We start from the raw sequence: 23,395 nt of genomic DNA, 5'->3' as shown, positions 1-23,395 counted from the left end.
AATTAGCTCCCTTCTTCGGCTTAATTGCCCTCATATACCAGGGACAACCTTCAGCATGGTTTTTACACTTCATAACAAATCTTGACTCGTCGCTTTTTTCAACTATGGCTGTCCTGCGCCCCTTCATACAATGTATCTTCACAGCATGTTGCAATTCTGGTTTGGACCCAAATTCTTGTTGCACAAATAACGGATCTCCTAACTTCCAACCTCCGTGCAAGTCATCATCGCCATATAGGATCTCCAACTCGTCATTAGGGTGCGCCCAGTTAATGAATGAATAATGTTGGCTTTCATTCCAGAATGGCTCCTCAGACCCTGCATCTAAAGATCAACTCTCATTTGTCTGAATGAATACCACCACAAATAATAAATTGTCTAAAGCAAATGTTCAAATTTAATAACTTACCACTACTGACTGGGTCGACATGAAGTGGTGACAAGGCTGGGGTACCGAGACTTACGGCGCTCATGTCAGCCTCAAAATTACCGTCCACGTCAATGTCTGACGAATCACCTTCTGGAATAGCACTTTCAGGTTCTCCCTCATCTTCGCTGTCCACATAGTCCTCGTCTTCATCCTCTTCATCCTCATCCAATGCTACCTGAGGAGGTGCAGAAGATCGTACAACTGTATCTTCTTGACCGGTATAGTGTGCAGTAGTGGTTGTATGCACCGGTAAAGATGAAGATTGTCCAACATCAACTTCAACATATATCTCAATATATTTTAATACTTTCCATTCAACAAACGCATCTGTTACGAACTCCACATCTTCATCATCATTTATATCGTTTCCAATGTAGTATATTGTATCCATATCCACTACAGTCTCTAACCTGGCTATCATGCGGTGGATGGAATGTATGCCTTCTGACCCCATTTTTTGAAGAATTCTCTCCTTCAGTTCATTGCATGTAGTGCCCACTTTGATTTTCATCGTTTTTGTTTTTCCTTCAAATCGGACACCGTTCGGACCTTCAAAATGCCTCCCATTGTAGTAAATAACTATAGGAACCATGTTTGGACTTGAACTCATCTTTCACACAAAAATTAGATCTAGGTTTTGGGTTTGGAGGTTGGTTCGGATTTTTTAGCACAAAATGGGAGTGTGGAGATGTAATCTCAATGTCCCACCAAGATTCAGCTTTCTGAAATGATGAGATGAAATATGTGTGATGTTTCGGATTAGAGAGGGTAAGAGAGAAAGATTTGGGGTTTCAAAAACCCTATACCTCGCAACAATGGCTGAAACCCATACATATTGGGGTTTCTGGACGCGATTTACCCGGGTACACTGATCCATACCCGGGTAAACAATTCAACTATTTTCCCAGATTCAAGAACTCTACCCGGGTACACTCCTACATACTCGGGTAGATAAAAAGTTTCAAAATTTACCCGAGTAGGTAATGATGTACCCGGGTAGGCTTCGTGGTCAACGGTCAAACAGGGGCAGATTGGTGTTATGTTTGTTGGGGAGGGTAAATTTTCGAAATAGTTTTGAATGAAGGACAATTTGGTAATTAATTATTAATTAAGGGGCATAAGGGTCAAAAAGCCAATAATTATTTATATATATATATATATATACACACACATGTGTGGAGTTCATATTTTTTTGTTTTTTTTATATGATTTTATATAAATTTTACACATTTATATATATATATAAGAGATAAAATTTATCTCATAAAAAATAATAAACATTATTCCCATTAATTTATCGAAGGACTAAGATAAAAAAAAAACAAGTGAAATTAAGCTAATAGAACTTATTTAACTGGGTCCCGCTCGGCATTAGATGTTAAAGACTTGATATAAAGTTTGATACTTTGATGTAGATATCATAGCACGTGCTTGAATCATTTGGTCAGAATTCGAAACGACCAAGCTTTTCTGACATAGCTTCTGTCGTTTTGGGATATAAATTGTGATTAAATTAGAATAAATTGGTTTCCTTAATCTATTCTAATTAAAGCTTCCAAATTTTATTTTTTTCAAAAATAATAAAATCAGTTATACAGGGCATTTTTTGTTTTTAAAATTAATTTTTTTAATTTTGGAATAAATAAAAAACTTGTTTCAAAAAACCTGTTCTAAACAAATAATTTTAAAAATTATAATTATTTTTATGTTTTAAAATCAAATTTAAAAAACATATCTAAATTATTTTTATTTCGTGTCAAAACTCAAAACAGTTTTAAGAAAAGAAAAGAAAAAAAAAAACCCTTTAATTTTCCATGGTTCGAGCACCGACGTTGACAAAGCGAGATTCACTTTATAAAGTAGGACAACTATTAAACATTCGGTTTGTCAATGTGTGCATTTTACACAAAAAATGTTACCATACTTTACCACAAAAAAAAAAAAAAAATGACCGACTTATAAAGAAGGGATATTACTAAACTTACACTACTAAAATTTTGCATCCACTAAATATTATGTTATCGACTTATAAAATTTTATGTATTTAAAAATCACTTTAACTATTAAAAAAATAGTTCATATTTAATCAATTTTCAAGTAAATAATTTTCATTAAAAATGAATAATTTGTTTACTTTTTATATGTACAATAGTACAATACCAATCTGTGTTAATTTTTAGTAATAATTGTTTGGAGCTAATATAAATTCTAGATTTTTTAAATTAATATTAAATTATCGTGTATATTTTTCTTTACACGGAAATAATTTAGTCCTATTAGTATTTATGTATCTTTATTGACGCATAATTTTTTTTTTGTGTGGACATAAATTAAATTTTAATTCTTTCGTAAGGCATATTTATATATATTTTTTAAATTTTCTATGTATAGAGAGTATTTTTCAAAAACTCAAACGTTGAATAACAAATAATTATAGTTTAATTATACGAATTTATTACTCTTATGTTACATACGATAGAATCTATCTTCTACACACACAAATTCAAGATATGTTCTATTTTATTTTATTTTTCTCTACCTATGAAAGTGAGTCCCACTTGCATAATTGATTCAGTAGGAGATAATACTTGTCTTCTACTGCATGAAAAATCTATTACCCTAATTATATTTACGTGATTTGTAGGGTGTTAAAAAAAATTAAACAAAAAGATATATTTTTTTTTTTTTTTTTTGTATACCATATTTTTTTTTTTTTTTTTAATTTAGCATAACCCATAAATGCTATAGATATTCATAAGGCATTGCATTATATAGTGTCTTGTGAATGGCCTTTTTCCACTGAAATAACGGTGCCAATTAAATGAAACCTCAGTTACTGCTTAAACAAGACATTTTTATTAATTTTATATTATATTATTCCGCAATAGAAATGGATACACAATTGATTAGATAAATAAGAGAAACTTAGGTTAACAATGTGTGTATGAAACATTTGATCAGGTTTCTATGTAGCACCGATATTGACACGGACACGTGACACGATACAACACGACACTCCGATACGTTAATTTCAAAAAATGTTAGATTTCGACACGTTAGGACACGTTTTGATATTAAATAATAATTTTAATTTATGTAGTATACATCATATTTAATATTCAATAGTTTAACAAAAAAATGTATCTAAACTTATAATATTCATAAATTTTGTTAAGAAACATAAAATATCCCAAATATTTATATTAAACTCAATAAAATGGTAATCGTAATCCAACGAATCTAATAGTTGGAACCAAAAACTCAACGCAACTTAACCTTTGAACCCTTTTTTAAATTTCTATAACGTGTGTTGGAGTGTCAAAGTGTCTGAGAGTGTCGAAAAGTGTCGGACACGACACGTCAGGATAGGATTTCAACAAGACCAATTGAATATGATTCCATGACGAGTGCGCTTATACATCTATCGGCTGCTAAAACTCAGTCTTTGGTACCATAAATAAGTTTTAGTCTCTGTCATTGAAAGCATATTTGTGTGTCCTCCTCAAGCAAAAAAAATTAAACATAAAAGAGAAATTCAAATTCGCTTGACCACACTTGAAATGCATTTTATTATTCTAAATGCAAAGCAAATTCAAAGCGACTTGTTTTGATTTAATACAACCTTTATTAAAACAGTATTAATCTCTTCTCCACCAACTAAACATGGTCGAAAGTATATCTCAAGTATCAACATTTTCTTTTCAAGGAGATATCACATGAATTAAAAGTTGACAATCTTCATTGCTTTGAAGCTTTCCACAGTTTCCTTGAGGCTCACTTCCAAAGGAGTAAATTCAATTCCTAAGCTCTTTGCCTTTTCTTTGGAAACCTGACACATTTTCACATACGACCTACTGTCCTCACACCTGATCATAACATTGTTGAGAAAGTAAAAAAGCTATTAGAAATCAAAAGAAAAATGAAAAATTTACAGACTGTTTGAATTATATTTTCAAAAACAGTTTTTATTTTTTTATTTTTTTTAGAACAAAAAAAAACATGTTTGATAGAGCCTCTGTTTTGTAAAAATAATTTTAAAAATTATGATTGTTTTTTAGTTTTTAAAATCAAATTTAGAGAATATGTTTGGGTTATTTTTATTTTATGTTTTGGTTTTTAATTTTCAAAACATAAAAAACACATAAAACACTTGCTTCTATAAATATTCTACAAAACAGTTTTAATTAAGAAAAAAAATTAGAATACTATCAAATAGACCCGTAGTTATTTAAATGTTGAATACACAAAAAATTACAATATTGATTACAAAATTATGTGTCATGTAGAATTAATTTACAGTAATCAATAACCCATGATTTTGATGTATATATGGAAGTCAAAATTTGTATAGCTTAGCACTAAAATTTATACTTGACCATCGTTATCTCCGATGTCACATAATTTTAGAAGCTAGCCTGATTAAAGAGAAATTTAAAAAGTTGGAGTTCAAGTCATTTGGATCCATCCAATATGATAGAAGGTATATAATTAAAGGAGGGTGCATTTTTTTTTACTGTTGTAAAGAGAAATTTTTTTCATCAAATGATTACATTATATATTACGGCTAATATATAATAATAAAATTGTTTTTCTCTCTCTTCTGAGATATTGCCATATGCTAATGTGGCAGTGAAAAAAAAAATTTCACGATTACATTATACTATATATACTACTCGTAATACATAATATAAATTGACTGCTGTAGAAAAAAAAAATTGCACTTAAAGCAGAAGTACCCATAATTAAAAGCCGTTATCATCCAATCTCAATAACAGATTATTAATTACGCAAACTAAAGAAAACTCAAAAATCCCCAGAGACTCACGCACATGTATTTTCCAGGCAAAAACATCGATAACAAGTTAAGCTTTGCCTTATCCTTTTCTCACGTCTTGGGGAGCACAAAACAATGGAATCAGATTAATGGTTTGGCTAAGGCAAATATTAACCTATAGTGATTGGAGTTCGAGTTTATGTCTAGCAAACCCTTTTCCAGAATTGAACTCTTGGATAATAACCTTATTAACATTCGAAAAGATTTTCGTTTGAAGTAAAACATACTAATAATGGATTTCACAATTGAGAGAAAAATATTAAAAATTTAAATATAATTAAGTCCTCCATTGATTCAGAATAGACTAATTAAGGATCATATAATTAAAACTTAAAGTTATACAAATGGGTTAAACTTAAAGTTATAGATGTACAAAATAATTAAATCCTTTATAGTATTTTGTAAGCAAGCTACTTGTTATACAAATGAAAATAATATTTATTACTCTTTGTTAATTAACGAATAAAATATAAAAAAATAAACTTTTAAAATATTCAATGTTTGAATTTTTTTTATCTAATAACATGTGTCCTAAAAACACATGCAAACTAAAAAACCAGTAAAAAAAAAGACAATGTTAAAAAAAAAAATGTGTAGACTTTGGGTGCGATTGTTAAAATTGAAATATTCAACACTGAAAAGTTCAGTACTAAGTGCCCGTTTGGATTTTGGATGGACTTTTATTCCTAAAAAAGTTTTTTTTTTTTTTTAAAGTAAAAGTTCTTTTGAGAATTTTTAGATGTTTGGATAACAACTTTTTAAAAAAGCAAAATTTAAAATTAAAATTAAAATGCTGCTTTGTTTTTACAGCCAGTAGCTGATTGCTTTTGAAAAAAGCAGAAATTAAAAGATATTTTTATTTTATTTTTGGAAAAAAAATAATATCTTTTTTTTTAAATACAATTTTAACCTTATCCTATCCTGTCTATTTTATCTCTCATTATCCTACGACTACGATCCTGCTATTTTATCTCTCTTTTATTGTAATTTTATATATAAAAAGTATTTTTTTTATTTTAACATCCAAATAATTTTTTATGTAAAAGTGATTTTCAGATCATGCATCCAAACGTAAAATAACTTTACCTTTTTAAAAAAATTATTTTTAAAAAACCAATACATAAAAAGTTATTTTTTAAAAAAGTCATCCAAACAGACCCTAAGTGCGAAACCAGTAGACTTGAGATCTAACGTGCAAAATATTTTTAGCAGTTCTCTTTATTTCACTTTTTGGCATACGTTAACAAACATCGCAAAGTCAATCTCAATGCTGAATCTTCTCGTTTGCAGCTTGAATCGAGTTTCCAATCAAGCCAGTTAGTATTAAAAAATGGAAATGATCTGTTTATAAAATTTTTTTGAAATTTTTTATAAATTACACTATGTTAAAGAACATAGTATAACGAGTCTTCTTCCGGAAAAAAATAGTATAGTTTGTAAGAGTGTGTAAATAAAAAAATTTGTAAATATAACTTGTCCCTTAAAAAAATAGAGTTCAATAAATGGGATCCCAATTCATATTTTATATATATATATATATGTGTGTGTGTGTGTGCATTCTTGGAGTTATAGAAAATAAACTAGGCCTCTAGGAATGAGTTATGGTAAAGGGATTGTTCACTTGCTTGAAGTTATAAGTTCAAACCTTGTATCATCGTTATATTAAAAAGAAAAAAGAAATTAAACTTACGTATCTGGAATTTGTAGTGTTGGGTATAAATCACGTAAAATCTTGGCAAGTTCAGAGTAGTGTACCACTCTCTCAACCAAACAATATCTTCCACTAGCTGAAGCAATCTCGTATGCCTGAATATGGGCGTTAGCAACATCTTTTACATTCACCCAAAGAGAAATATTTCCAAAGGTTTGTGATCCTGCATCAAGCAAGTGAACGAGATTCTATTGAGAAATGAGATAATTCTTGTCATGTATGTCTTCTATTTAAGGAATTATTTTCCCATCAAAGTGTAAATGAGAAATTTAGCAAGAAAATTGTCAAACAGGACCTAATAGAGTAAACACATTTTCAATGTCAATAACGAATCATAACAGATTGACCATAATTTTAACTGAATGACAAAATTGAGTTTGGTTACCCATTGGCCATTACTATCATATTGAGCAAGTCCTAGTAAATAAAAATTACCATTTATTAGGTTTAAAATTGGCTCAAAACTTTCGTTAACCTCAGGTTGTAAGAGAGGTCCTGCCACCAATGATGGGTTAATAGTAACCATGTCAATGGTGTTATTCTTAACAAACTCCCAGGCAGCATCCTCAGCCAAAGTCTTTGAAAGTATGTACCACAACTAAAACACAAATAGGAGAAGGCAACAAAGTTAGAAAGCACGGTAACCTACTAAGCAGGACAGATTATTACATTTGTGCACGTCGGAACAAATACATTAGCATTATATCTCAATAACAATTGTCTATTGAAGACAAGATTAAAAGTACTAGACTGTTCTCAAATAATGTTAGCAATAAGGTTTTTTTGGACATGTTTAGTCAAGCTTATTGAAGTTCTGCATTTTTCTTAGAATGGTACCGAGGAGTCCCAAATCCTTAGAAGGGTTTCTTCCCAACAATAGGCTAAGCAATAAATCACAATAAAAAATGTTTAACAATATGTCTCAATCCAAAATCTTAAAAGCAGACTTATATATGGTCTTCTCATAGTTCATTTTTAATCATTTTCCTGATATACGGTCTTTCCCACTCAACTTGAATTTCAAGTCCAACAATTTTCTGGATATATACATGAATATTTAGGTATGATATACATCAATGTTATTGGAACATATTCGGGATGTACACTTTAGGTCCACCAGATGGGCCCAATTTCTTAAAGCTCATATCTAGAACCTTCTAGAGGGCACCCATAGAAAGTCATAGAGGCTCACTATTGAGGCATTCCCCTTCCCTGCACAGCTGTCCCTGTAGTGGGCAGCTTGTCTCAATGGCTTGATGACACATTTCATAGAAGAGACTATCAGTCTCCCCCGTGAGAGAGAGGGCTCTTCTCTCTAAATATCCCCCACACATGGAGGGGGGATCTTCTTCTTCTCTAACCTCTACCCATGCTATTACTCTGCCTCTTGGGAGAGCTATTCAAGCCTCACACACACTCCCTCTTAATGCACGTACATGGGAAGCTTCACTAGTGCTTTGGTCTTTACCATTGTCACTATAAGCACCCCCTATATCAACATACTTCATCTTTATGGGACACATTTTATGTACACCAATATTACAGAACACATGTGCTTTTTATAGTCTTTTTCTTCAGGGAGGTAATGTAATGTCTTTCTTGGTAGTTTCAAACAGTTCCTATCATTTAACAGAACATAGGTATCCCCTGCCAAGGAGTCCACTTGAGTCACATTCGCGATTAAGCAAACACACAATCATACAGTTAACATTTAACAAAGTAGTGGCAAGGCAATCAAATGATGTTTACATAGAAATCATGCAATTGAATTCCCAAGTGTGAACAAACTGAAGCAATTAAAATCACATATACAACATGGATTAGCTTCAAATTTCATTTCTGAATAAGTTTTAATCAGGAAAAATAGTACATACCTTTGATTCCCTACAGAAATTGGAATCTGAAAACCATGTCTCATCAATGACTACTTCGGGACTTAGAGGCCTTCCATTCACTGCAACTGCAGCCATAGAAGACGTTAAGACAACTCGTTTCACAGATGGTGATTTTACACATGATTTAAGAACATTAAGAGTTCCCTTCACTGCTGGATCGATTAATTCAGCCTGAAATAAATAAAGCAAAAGTTAACAGTGAATAAACAATTTTTTTTAAAAGCTATCTCAATTTTTATATTTTTTAATCAATTTTAAAATAAATATTTAAAAAAAAAAAATTAAATAAAAGAAGGTCGCAAGCTAACTATTGTGTGATTTGGGTGCTTATCAAGTCTTTTTTAATATAAGAATATGGTTCTCATGTTAAATGAAACAAAATTATCCCATGTAATATCATAACAATTTTTTATTTTATTTTTTTATACATCATAACAATATTTTGCTCGTTAATAATATTGCCACACCGCCACAATCAATAGGAGGCAGGAGGGTGCTGGAAATTTGAATACCTCAATTGTGCAGGGAGTCATAACTCATAAGTAATAAGCCAATACGTTTAAGTGTGGAAAAAATGAATAACCCAGAGCTTAAAATAAATTTATTCAAATATATAGCAAGTGATTTTAATTTTTTATAGAGATATTAATTTCTATTAAAGGCAAAAGGAGGCAGGAAGAGGAGGGAGTTTTTGTTAACTGCCAACAAGACGGCATATATTTGAAGGGTTTTATAATTCTCGTTCAACATGAAAATTAAAAGTTTTCTACGCATCCTTCAATTCTCGTGCTGACATAGATTTTAGTCCTATATATAATTTTTTCTAACACATGAGTTTCATATATTTTTTATTTCTACAACATAAAATTTCAATTCTCATTTAACACAAGAATTATAAAACCGATATTTGAAAGAGAAAATGGCATTGAATAATGACAATTAAACTTTAGGTCAGGTTCAAAGTACCATTTAATAAAATTGTGATTGTTAAATAATTTAGCGAAAAGTTCAAAATATCCCTGTTTACTCTTTAATAACTTTTCTTTTTCTTATCATTTATATCTCCTATAATTTTTTCATTCAAGTCTGTATTTTTTTTTTTTTTGGTAATCATTCAAGTCTGTATTTAACTTTGTTAGTAATTGAACTAACTTTTTTATTTTACTCTTATTTTACCTACATAAAAAATTGTTAATTAATCTGAAATAAAGATTTTGGTCACCAGCAACAAACTGTCATTTATAATTTAATGATTTTGACCAAAATTTAAATGATAGATTAATCTAATATTAGTGCTTTTAATATACGCAAAATAGGAATAAATTGAGCAAGTTAATTCAATTATTAACAGTATTAAATGTGGACTTGAATAGAAAAAAATCATACAAGAAGTAAGTGATAAGAAAAAATAAAATAAAAGCAGTAAGTGATAAAATTAGTAAACTATAGGGGAGATTTTTGAATTTTTTCCAATAATTTATTGGGAAAAACAAATATTATGTTGTAAAAAAATTCTTAGATCATGTCATAGAGACAATCAATTGTGGAAGCCACTATTTTTAAAATAAAAAAAATAAAAGAATTGATGGGCCCGCTTTTATGTGTCTATTGAAAAATTGCTTGTGTCATGTGAAAGGAGAAAAATATTACCCTAATTTATTATTTAGAATTTAACTTTATACTATAACCATTGTATAAAAAAATTTAACTTTATATAATTTTCAAAACATTCTAATATTTTTTTATTTATTTTTTTGATAACACATTCTAATATTTTTAACATCGGTACTTCTTTGTTTGCCCCCCAAAGAGGCACACCTCCTGCCGCAAGCGAATTGGCGTATAGGGTTTGATTGTGTTTTTTTTTTTCTCAAAATTATTTTTTAAAATAGTTAATGAAATAGGTGTTTTCTTTTTCCTTTTGAAAGTTAAAAATTAAAATATGAAATAAAAATAACTCATACTTGTTTTTTAAATTTGATTCTAGCTAAAAGTTAAAAAAAAGTTATAATTTTAAAACTATTTTTAAGAAACAGACATTACAAAAAAAAAATTCTAAAAATTAAAAAACTATTTTTCTGAACTGAAATGAAACAAGCCCATAATTTACCACAATCAAAAATCATATTGCAAAACCACATCAAACGCTAGCTGCACGCATTTAAAGTAATAAATAATAACAAATCTTTGTAGGAAAAAAGAGCATGGTAATTAAAATCTCCATTTATTATTATATTTTTATGAAATGTTTAGACCAATATTTCAAACGGATTTATGTTTTTACAATTTTTTTTTACATTATGATTTTACATTTTACTAATTTTTATCCCCTTTTATTTTTACGTAAAATCTCATTTTTAACTAGTGACATAAACAGAAGATATTCTCACAAATGGGTTAATTATTAATGGGTCAAGTTTACATTAATTATAAGGGATAGGATGAGTAGGTAAAATAGGCGCGAAAAAGTTTACCCAAAAAAAAAGTAATAGGCACGAAAAAAATAGATAGAATATCTTATCTTTAATCTCTAATTATAAAAAATTAAATTAAATCAATATCTCAGTCCATAAGCATAAATCATAACTTTCGTGCACCTTTCCTGATATATAGTTTTCGTTTCTTTCATCATCAAATAATGTGGGACACCATGATACTTAATACCCCAACAATCAATCTCCCTCTCAACTGTAGCTTCGGTTATTTCCCAGTGCACAAATATTCATGCCCAAATACTTAACCCACCTCTAGGAGAATACCTAGTTAGCCTATGCCAAACCTACCATTTTCAAAGGAGCCAAAGGAGCTCATGGTGAGAAATATATTATCAAAGGGCTAAATCAGTCTAATCACAATAAGAATGTTGGACACTATGTTTTAACCTAAAATGTTAAGGCATTAATTAAGTTAACACATTTTCTTATTTTTTTTATTTAGCTCATTATCAACTAATATAAGATTCAATTATATTTAAATATCTCAACACTATTTATCAACAAAAGTATATAGAAGAATGGACTGCACCTGTGGGTCTTTGACAACGAAAAGCCGAACAGGTGATGCAGTGTGAAAAACACCATCAGAGCCCTCAATAACAGTGTCAAAGGAACCTTCTTCAAGGAGATCTGCCTTAAAGAGTTGCAACCTCTCTTTTGCACCTTCAAGTTTAAGCAAGTGCCCAACCTTTTTAGGATTACCTACCCAAATAAATCACTCATAACTAATGTCACCAGGTCACCAATCATTATTTATTAATCATATGGATATAATCTAGTTACAAGCATATTGAACAAGGAAAATAAGAGATTTGTTGCCGCAACAAAAAATAACTATGTTTGTTTTACCATAAGATATGATTGTAATTTTAAAAATTAATTTTTTTTCTCTTTCTTGAAATGGTTGTCGGTTGACGTGTGAAGAGGAGAGAAAAAATAATTTTAGTATTATAACTATATATATCTTAATGGTAAAACATAATTATTTTTGGTTGACGTAAAAATTTTCTTCAGTTGTGGACCCATTAAACAAATTATTGGAGAATTAATGGTGAGTACTGACTTGGGTCGCGAACAGTAGCCCTCACAGTGTAACCACGTTGAAGGAGAAACTTGACAATCCATGAAGCAATATAACCAGAAGCACCGGTGACACACACCACCTTTCCACTGCCACTCATGCTCATTCTCTTTCTTCTTCTTCTTCTTCTTCTTTAGCTCTTTCCTTGCTTCCAGTTTTGGAAGTGTACGTTGATTCGCATTGCATTATATATCAGTGTCCTGCATGTGAATGGTCTTTTATATTTACGGAATGGTATATATGATGGAATGGTATATAGCATTTTCGGTAGATAAGTATGTATGACAAATAACACTGTTCATTTTTGGGCTTCTCGGCTTTCAATGAAAACGAAACCAAACCAAATATGTCCAATCTCCATAATCATGATATATATAACGTCCCTTAATCCTTATCAATCAAAGTAAATGTTCGGCATGCTCATAATTATATGATTCAATTTGAACACAGAACTTCATATAATAATCACATGCTCCAATACATTAAACATTATCGGCTGACAGTTGCTGTGTCTCTCTCATGCATGTTTCACAACGAAGTCGTGAACCATGCACCTTCACAAGAACAATATGTATGTAAGCTAAAAGAACTTTCTTAACTGGTCCCGCTCGGCATTAAAGATTCGATATGATTAAGATAAAGTTATAGGTAGATCGCACGTGCTTGAACCATGTGGTCAGAATTGCTGGAACGACCAATTGCAGGTGATATGGTTGCTCACCACTCAGCATGACGTGTGTGCTTAGATATGTATATGCTTCTAATCTAACTTATTTTAAAAAAGCATATGCACAATTTTTTTTGGATAATATATTGTTCTTTAATTAATCGTTTGATGCTTTTTGAATAAATAAATATTTGGGTAAGATATTATGAGGCTTACAATATGGTGTAGAACTTTTCATGTTTAATATAAAAATAAGCTTTTGACTGTTATTTTTTTGAAATCCACGGATGAAAATCTGATGAAATCACAGTGAAAAACACAGGTTACAATTGCTTTGGGTATAATATTGTAAAATCTGCTGGTGTATTTTTATCAATCGTTTGATGGATTTAAATAAATGAACTAGGCGAGGTACGAGGCTTACATATATTCAAGTTACTCTGCTATGCCAGCTATATAGTGCAAAAATATAAACAAAAGTTTTGTCCGTATCCTTGAAAGTATCTTTTATTTTTTTAAATAACAATTGCTGTCCAGAATACAAATGGAGATTTTGGATTTGAATATCTTTGGAACATCAACGAAAGTGTCACTTTTTGACAATTTTTTTATCAAAATGTCATGCGAACAATACTTTTTATCAAACTGTCACGTGTCGAATTTCACTACGACTGGTAGCGAACTTCATCGCCTATGATTTCGTGACATGTGGTCATATTGCATATCAAATTCACTACCACTGGTAGCGAACTTAGTCCAATCACTTTTTTCCTTCGAAAGTATGTCACGTGTCACAAAATCATTGGCGAACGAATATTGTTACCAATCGTAGCGAATTACGTCGCGTGACAATCTGGTAAAAAATATTGTTCGCATGACATTTGAGTAAAAAATTGCCAAAAAAATAACATTTTGGTCGATGTTCCAATATCTCTACTCTTCTCCAGAGTTGAGACTCTCAAGAATAGAACTCGTTACTCTTTAAGCAGATTAAATTCTGGTGTCTAACTGAAGCGCTACTAGATCAAATTATTATTGGGGAATACAAATATAAGTGAGTAAATCTCACATTAATTATAAATGGACTCAGTGAGCATAAAGAACTGGGACACATGATACCAAGGTTTTTGATTGAATTGTGATATCTAAACTCACTTAATATCATTATTCACTTAACTTATTATTAATAATAGTCTCTCTCCACTATGAACTTACAACAACCATTGGGTAAGACTGCAAAAGGTTAAACATGAGAGAGCACTTAAAAAAAAACATGAGAGAGCAAATCGCCATTATTAATTGGCTAGCCACCGATTTGCAAAAACTTGAACCGAGTTTCTCCATTTAAATTCAAGCGACCACACTTGAAATGAGGCTTTTTTTTTACCCTTTTGCTTTTAATTAAAAATAAAAAATTATTACTTTACTCTCGTATTAAAACATAACGTCAATATACTCTGTTTGATTGATACTCAAATATATTACATGAAACAGTAAATATTCGTAAATGATATACTTTAGTATTGTTCATAATCTGAATTTTATAAAATGACGTACTCGAGTGATTTTAGAGCCAGCTTCGCAAGCCAAACGTTTCTGGTATTCATAAATGTTTAATATATTTACGTAAATGTTTAAGAAAACTATAAATAAAATATTTAAGAGATAATTTTTAACCGCAAATTTTGTCTATTACAAAATAAACTAATTTAAATATGTTAGTTTGCAACTTTGTCAAGCTTAGAAGGAGATTGGGTTAGGTTTAATTAGCTTACTGTATTTCCAAAGTCCTTTTCTGCGGAGTAATAATTAACCACACTTGACTAGATTTAGAAGCAATATACTGTCACGAACATCAATAAGATTTTTTTACCATAAAATTTCAATTCTTTAGTTTGATACGCGACATTTTTTAAGATTTTCGAAAAATTAAATTTTTTTTAAATTTTTAATTTTTAAATATTATCGTAAACTGAATGTTTTCATCATATTTTTAAAAATCGAAATTTTCGAATAAAAATTTTTTTCCTCTACTAAATGTTCCCTAACTGCAATTGCAAAGACGTTCTCAACTGTGATTTCGTACATGTCTCGGAAGAGCAAAGATGCGTTTTCTCTGTTTTCTAAGATACACAAGTATACAGCGTTATACAGAACACTTGATTTACTTGAATACGTGGGATATGTATTTGAATATAAATTACAATTAACGGTCAAACAGGAGCATATTAATATTATATTTGAAAAAAAGATCAATTTTTTTAAATAGATTAAAAATAAAGGTAAAATGATAATTTTTTATTAAGTAGAGCAGTGTTCAAAAAACCCTTGAAATGACTTCTACATTTTTTTTCCATAATTCCAAATGCAACGTAAAGTCACGAGTACAAAGCAAATTCAAACCGACTTGTTTTGATATAAACAAGCCTTATTGCATACTAATAATTCCCCCTTAAGCATGGAGTTTCTAAAACCAAAGTTACCAACTAAACGTTGTTGAGTTTATTAATATGGGAGAGGTAATATTGACAAACTTTTGTTTTACAAACTTACAAATTACACTAAGTCTAACTGATCAGACTTCAATTAAGAGTGTATGACTAATCAGACTTAGTGTAATTTGTAAGTTTGTAAAAAAAAAGTTTGTCAATATAATATTCCCATGTTAACATATACTCCTCAAGGACATATCACGAACTAAAAGCTAACAAAATTCTTTTCTTTTAAGCTTTCCACAGTCTCCCTAAGGCTCACTTCCAAGGATATAAATTCAATTCCCAAGCTCTTTGCTTTTTCTTTGGAAACCTGAAATGTTGGCATAAAAGGCTCATCGTCTGCACACCTGATAACATTGTTGAGAATGTGAAAATGTTATTAGAAAAATCACAAGAGAAAGAAAAACTTAATCTTTATAAAATATGCATGATGAACACAAATAAATTGTCCAAGTTAAGTTTACAAAATCATGTGTCATGTAGGATTAATGTTAAAGTGACAAGTTTAACAACAACAAAATGTTACCGTGACATTCATAAGATAGGACCTACATAATCTAAATTAATTATTGTACGAGTGAGTCTGTAAATTTATTAAAATCGTATCAAGTTAGTCCTTCTTGAAGACTGAAAGTGAGGGAAATATCTTCAGTACTACAGGAGTACTGAAGACTCGGTGCATCATTTACTTAATTTGAAAAATATAATATATATTTTTTACCATTTTACTCTTCCTTGTATAGTTATTTTTTCCAAAACCATCACCTCCTTGTATAGTTATTTTTTCCAAAACCATCATCCTTTTCTACTTTTAGTAAAGGAGTACATACTCCAGTAACACTAAAGATGTGCTCGAAAGTGAGATAAAAATAGACTAAATTGATATAGTTCTATAAATTCAAGAACTACTTCACACACGTAATTGAATTTAAGGACTAAAATGTAAGTAGAGATAAGTTTAAGGTATAAATTGCTAATTTACTCAATAACTTATCTTACTTCTCTGGAATTTGTAATGTCGGGTACATATCACGTAAAATCTTGGCAAGTTCAGAGAAATGAGCCACTTTGTCAACCAGACAATATCTTCCACTAGCTGAAGCAATCTCAAATGCTTGAATATGTGCGTTTGCAACATCTTTTACATTCACCCATCCAAAACTAGTATTCATAAATGTTTGTGAACCTGCGTCACGAAAGTGAAAGAGTTCTTCTATGATAAGGAACAGGACGGTTCTTGTTAAGGTAGCTGTAATGTTTAATCTTCATGATTACTACTCTACTCTATACTCTAAGCATGTTGTGCTGGAATGCATAGTATAATCCAGATGCAGACAAAGCAAATAACAGAATGTTTGTAGAGCATAAAGCTTCACCAGTTAAGAAAAAAATTACCATTTATTAAGTTTAAAATTGTGTCAGCACTTCCATTAAGCTCTGATTGCAGGAGAGGCCCTACCGTCATTGCTGGGTTAATAACAACCAAGTCAATGTTGTTTTCCTTTAGAAATTTCCTTGCAGTATCCTCGGCCGAAGTTTTTGCAAATGCATACCATTTCTGAAAATAATAATAATAATAACAATAATAAAATTAAGAAAATAAAAACACTCATAAAGTCATACACACACAAGTAGGAAATGTCGAGAAAGTTGAAGAGCAATTTAACATACTATACATGAAAAATCATTACATTTTGTTGGGTTATTCAAGTGTGACGAGTCTCACATTGGTTGGTAATGGGCTAAGTTAAGTAGACATAAATGGATGGATCAATGAACGCAATGCCTTAAGGTTTTGGGTTGAGACATGGTGTCAAACCCACTTGGTGTGGTGGTCTAGCTTAGCCTATTGGTGGTGTCCCTCACCATGGGCTTCCCCCTGGACCCGCCTGTAGTGGTATCAGAGCTGGTTAGGCTCGAGCTAGCCAACTGTTTGGCTAGGAGACAAGTTGAGTAGCCCTAGAGTACTTTCTTGAGGGGGAGGGGGAGCACACCGATGTTGAGTTTCATACTTGAGGGGAAAATTGTTGGGTTATTCAAGTGTGATGGTACTTTCTTGAGGGGGAGCATATCAATATTGGGTTTCATACTTGAGGGGGAGATTGTTGGGTTATTCAAGTGTGATAAGTCTCACATTGGTTGATAATGAGCTAAGTGAAGTGCATATAAAATGATGGACCCATGAACCCAATGGGTTGAGTACTATGGACCTAGGTACTCGGTTGAGAGGGAGCATTCCAATTGTGGGTTTCACTCTTGAGAGAGAGATTGTAAGTGAAGTGGATATAAGTGGATGGATCAATAAACCCAATGCATTAAGGTTTTGGGTTGAGATATGGTGTCAGACTCACTTGGTGTGATGGTCTAGTTTAACCCATTGGTGGTGGTTCCCCGCCCCGAGCTCCCCCGGACCGTTTGACACATTTGTGCACTTTGGAACAAATACAAACATTTTTTTTGTCTATTGAATAGAAGTTTGAAAGTAATAAGCTGCTCTGGAATAATGTTATCAAGAAGGTTGATTCAATTTAAAAAGTTTAATGGACCATCTCTGCATTAGAATTACAGGCAAAGAATATCAAAACTATAAGGAACTGACTTAAGCATATAATAGAATCAACATGAATTCTTAACGCACAGAAAGAAATTAAAAGGAAGCATTGACCTGTTTGCCACATTCTGAAGTGGACTCAAGTATAACAGCACATTTAAGTCCCAAAGTGCTCCACAAGCATACAACAAAATCCAACATATCAAAACTTGATTGGATTAATATTGCTTAAAAGATTATTACTAATAATAAGATCTGAGGTAGTTTAGAACACTTGCCCATCATCTAACAGAGCTTAAGTGCCCCCTGCCCATGGAGTTTAATTCCCTTGCAGCCATCATTAAGCAAACCCACAACTATGCTGCTAGCATTTACCAATGTTTTGGCAATGCACATAAATGATGTTTATATAAAAAAAAACATGTTATTCAATTAACAACTCGGAAGTCGGAGCCAACTACACCAAAATCACATGTACGACTTGCATTATCTCCAAATTTCATTTCTGAATAAGTTTTAGGAAAAAGGGCTCATACCTCATTTTCCCACAAGATACTTGGATTTGAAAACCATGTCTCATCAACTACTACTTCGGGAGTTCGGGGCCTTCCATTATATAAAACAGCAGCCACAGAAGATGTTAAAACAACTCGTTTCACAGATGGCGATTTTGCACATGATTTTACAACATTAAGAGTTCCCTTCACCGCTGGATCAATTAGTTGAGCCTGAAATAAGGAAAACAACATTCAAAAAACAACACTTTAACTCCTCCCTAAGAATACTGTTAAGTAGAATTATTACAAGATACGGTATTATAAAATGAGCAATGGTTCACACATAAAGGTTTTCCACCAAGAGAAACTACATAAATCTTGAAATGTGTGACTATAAAAATTTCAATTATTACTTTCATTATAGGGTTTTATGTTTATCATTTAACATAATATAACTTCACTTTTCTACACACACATTAAAGATGTGAGGTCCACATGTTTTTCTTTCTCTTTCATCATTTCACTTTCTCTCTCCTTTTGATGTGAGAGTTGGAAACAACACTTACATTGTATTACATAACACTAATAAAACCCTTCATTATATACAATAAGGGTTTTGTTAACGTCATGTAACATGAAAATTGATACATCATGTTACAGACACAAGTTTTTGTAGGATCCACTAAATGTTAGAAAAAAAAATAAAGAAAAAAGCTTGCACGGAAAACAATTTGAAAGTAGGAAGAAACAAAATTTTCATGTAACATAAGATTTGCTTTTCCCGTACAAAAAATTTCAACTAAATATATGATTGATTCCCTAAGGTATCTGTATATCAAATGCACGCTAATTATGAACAAAAGTAAAAGGAAATGAACCTGTGGATCATTGACAATAAAGTGAACGGGCGAAGCAGTATGAAAGACACCATCACAGCCATCAATAGCAGAGTCAAATGAACCTTCTTCAAGGAGATCTGCCTTAAAGAGGTGCAACCTCTCCTTTGCACCTTCAAGTTTAAGCAAGTGCTCAACCTTTTTGAGATTACCTGCACCAAATAATTAAATCAGTGATTAATGAAAACCAAATAACTGAAATGAAAAAGGACAAAAGAATATTGGTGAATCTAAGGAGGAAGAGACACTGACTTGGGTCGCGAACAGTGGCCCTGACAGTGTAACCACGTTGAAGAAGGAACTTGACAATCCATGAAGCAATATAACCAGAAGCACCGGTGACACACACCAACTTTCCAGTGCCGTTGCTCATCCTCTTTCTTCTTCCTTTAGCTATATTGCCTACTTCAAGTTTTGGTCAAACAAATTCCAATGAAAGAGTTGATTTTTCATTCATACAACAAATTTCTGTATATTGCATTATAATAATCTCACCAACTACATGCTTCTTAAACAAATATTTTCCTTGTCACCTATTGTACATTGTTGAATCAAATGTGTCACGTTGACCATTTCACTTGGGGTCCCTTAGTTACACACATCTCAAAGTCCACAAATCCATGCTATATGTACCTTTTTTTCAGAGTTTATGGTTATGAACTTATGACATTTCATCATAAATGCATACGGATAATGTAAAAAAAAAAATATGACATGGTCATAATTATACAAAAATAAATTAATAGTAATAAATGAATAAAGAAAAAATTATTAAAATAAATAGTTAACAAGTTATAATCATTAATTCATCTTTATATAATTGTGATCTTCTCCTGTAATTATATATTTTATTTTTTTTGGCATCAGAGGAACTATTTCCAATGCATAGCATATATGAATTGTTTGATTAAACAATTGACATCGTTGTAGGGGCGCCACCGTAGTGGTTTTATATTTATATTAAAGGATTGTATTTGGCCATGTTACATGATACAAATTACATTATGTTGTAGAGATAAAATTGGTGGAGTTCACTGTTTAAATAAAATATAAATTAAACAGTGGATTGTATCAATTTTATCTCTATAACATGATGTAACTTGTGTTATTGATGATTACATTTTCCTTATATTAATGTTTAAACTTATTTTAAAAAAAATCTCATTAAGTTGCGTGAAAACTAAAAAAAAAAACAAACGGGGCTTTTTGACCAATGACCACCGTAAACTTTTTTGATTAAAAAATTACTGATTTAAGGAATTTTGAAAAAGTTATATCATTGTGATGCGGTCAAAGTCATATATTGACCGTGCAAGAGTTAACAATACGATATTTATTGTCTGAGAGTCTTGCATTCTATGCAGTGTTATCAAATTCGACTCCGGCATTGATTCGGTCAAGGTATTGAGTTATTAGGTCACTGATCAGATCAGTGGGTTACTGGTCAGATCGGTTGACCCAAATATATATAGAAATATATAAATATGAAAATATAAATTTAATTAGAGGCAGGATCATTTGACACCGGTGTCAAATTTGAAGTTTGACACCTCATCTGAGAATCGTTAGATCAAAAAAGATCAACGACACTGATTTGCAAACATGTGACACCATTGATCTTTTTTTATCTAACGGCTTTCAGATAAGGTGTCAAACTTTAAATTTGACACCAGTGTCAAAGGATCCTGCCTCATTTAATTATATTCTCTGTATCTAAAATAAATTAAGCAAGGTTCATTAAATAAGCTCAAAAACAAGAAGCATAAATAACTAAAAATGCATGCTATTATTATGTTAATTTAAATTGTAACTCAGAATTTTTATAAACATATCTCTCAATGATATTGAACTCATATTTTTCAAATTCAACTACATTAAAAATGACATATGTCACATTCTCTTAATTTATTATTCCGCAAATTGCTTCAATATTGGAAGCTGAAATTTGATGTCATTGTAGAAGAGTATACTAACAAATAAAATTACAAAATATTTTTAAAATAAGTTTTGCATTTTTTTTTTTACAAGATGGAACAATTTTGGTTTTTTGATTTTTTTTTTTTAAATGCATGACCAATCGGGTCACCGGGTCACCAAGTCACCGGTTTTGACTGAATTTGACCGAGTTTTGACCGAATTTAACCAGATTGATGCATGATCGATCTAATGCTTAACTCGAATCAGTCCAATAACCGATTCGCCTAGTTTCGAGTCGACCCAACCGGATCCGACCGATTTTACAACTATGGTCTATGCATACGGGTCCCAAAGTCCCGTATTATAATGAAACAAAACTTGTCCCGTCTTAAATTCGTACGCGACTTGCATATATTTAAAGTTTAAACCAAAAATGTCCCCCTGCCTCATTTTTCCCTTGCCTTCCCCTCCCTTAATTTTCTCCCTTCTCTCAAATTTTTTTCTCTTGACCGATTCTCTCTCCAACTTCTCTCTCTAGAGTCCGAACTTCAATTAAGTATTTAATGTATTCAATTGTTATAATGGATGCAGTATTTTATTATTGAATTAATAGGATAGTAATTGTTATAGATAGATTTGGGTAGTGTAAATTACGTAGTGACACTAAGATCTTTTAGGTTATATTTAGTGTAGTCATTTTAAGTTTGAAAATAGTGACGTGGAGTGATAATATTTAGCTTGCTTAGTTACAATAAGATAGTAAAATAATAATTTAGTGACAATAAGTTAGGCATTTAAATGTGGTCCTGGACTACAATGAACTTGGTGGTCCTTTATCAAAAAAAAAAATTATTCTTTTGTTGCTTATATCTTTCTTTCTTTTTAAATTTCCTCTCAATTTTTTTTTTCTCTTATTTTTAGAAAGGGAACACAAACTCCCAGTCCACCAAAAACAAGCTCGCCTTAAACCATCTTATTTTTTTGAAGAAAGAGTAAATACATACATGTCAATTGTCAAATGAGAGAAGTCTCACAGCAAGGTGTATATACCATCTTCTAGAGAAAAAGAACCATGAAGTCTTTCACTCTAAAGTCTATTTTATGAAATTAAGAAGAAGAAAAAATATATAGAGAGAGAGAGAAACAATACGTGTATAAATAAAAATCATATTCATCCTCATCTAAAATTCAAAATTATATATATTTAATATTTTTATTAAAAAATAAATTATATATTCGATAAAGTAGAATACCCAACTGATTTGGACTTGTCCCAAGCGAGATCGAAGGTTTAATGTATGAGCCAAGACTTAAAGAAACGCATACATCACGCATATGTATAGCAACATTATTAGCAGCTTAGGACTCTATAATCACTTTAATTGCCGATAATTAAGAGGTGTAGCCCAAAAATAAACATATGCAAGAACCGTTTTTGTCCACCAATGATATAAAATGCCACATGCTAAGGCAGCATAAGCAGATGACACAATCAACTACTATACAATAGAGACTTGAAGCTCGTTTAATCCATCTTAATTAAAGTTTCACATACTGAATTGAGTTTTAGAGTGTCTTATAAATAAATCCGTATTTTTCCCAACCAATCAAAATAATCCAACATTAGACTCTCCATCCCGCTAAAGTATTGCACAGAAAAATCCCTCCTCAACACCGAAATTATTATTGGACCAGATTCATTCGTGTGTGGTATTTGATCAATTTTATTCATTTCTCTGAGATACTTGGTTAGTTAGGATTCAAGCAAATATTTTATTTGTGAAGATTTATTTATATATAAAAAGGATAATATAGAAATCAAAATATTTTGAAATTGAAATGGAAGATATGCATATGAAAACTTAAAACAGAAACAGAGTAAATTTAAAAATAAAATAAAAAAGATACATGTTATTTTCTAAGAAT

The 23,395-nt window shown here is 31.0% G+C and overlaps 1 pseudogene; it reads right to left on the bottom strand.

Annotated features, from left to right (window-relative positions):
• Positions 1–4,151: 4,151 nt before the first annotated feature.
• On the bottom strand, positions 4,152–19,931 carry LOC133303694 (uncharacterized; annotated as a pseudogene).
• Between the last annotated feature and the right edge of the window lie 3,464 nt (positions 19,932–23,395).

Source organism: Gastrolobium bilobum, unplaced genomic scaffold (assembly GCF_033153095.1).
Source record: "Gastrolobium bilobum isolate Gb01-03AN ecotype WA unplaced genomic scaffold, APGP_CSIRO_Gbil_v1 utg3235, whole genome shotgun sequence".
Classification (NCBI taxonomy): domain Eukaryota; kingdom Viridiplantae; phylum Streptophyta; class Magnoliopsida; order Fabales; family Fabaceae; genus Gastrolobium; species Gastrolobium bilobum.
Note: the sequence above shows the minus strand (reverse complement) of the source record. Positions and strands in the feature narration are given on the sequence as shown.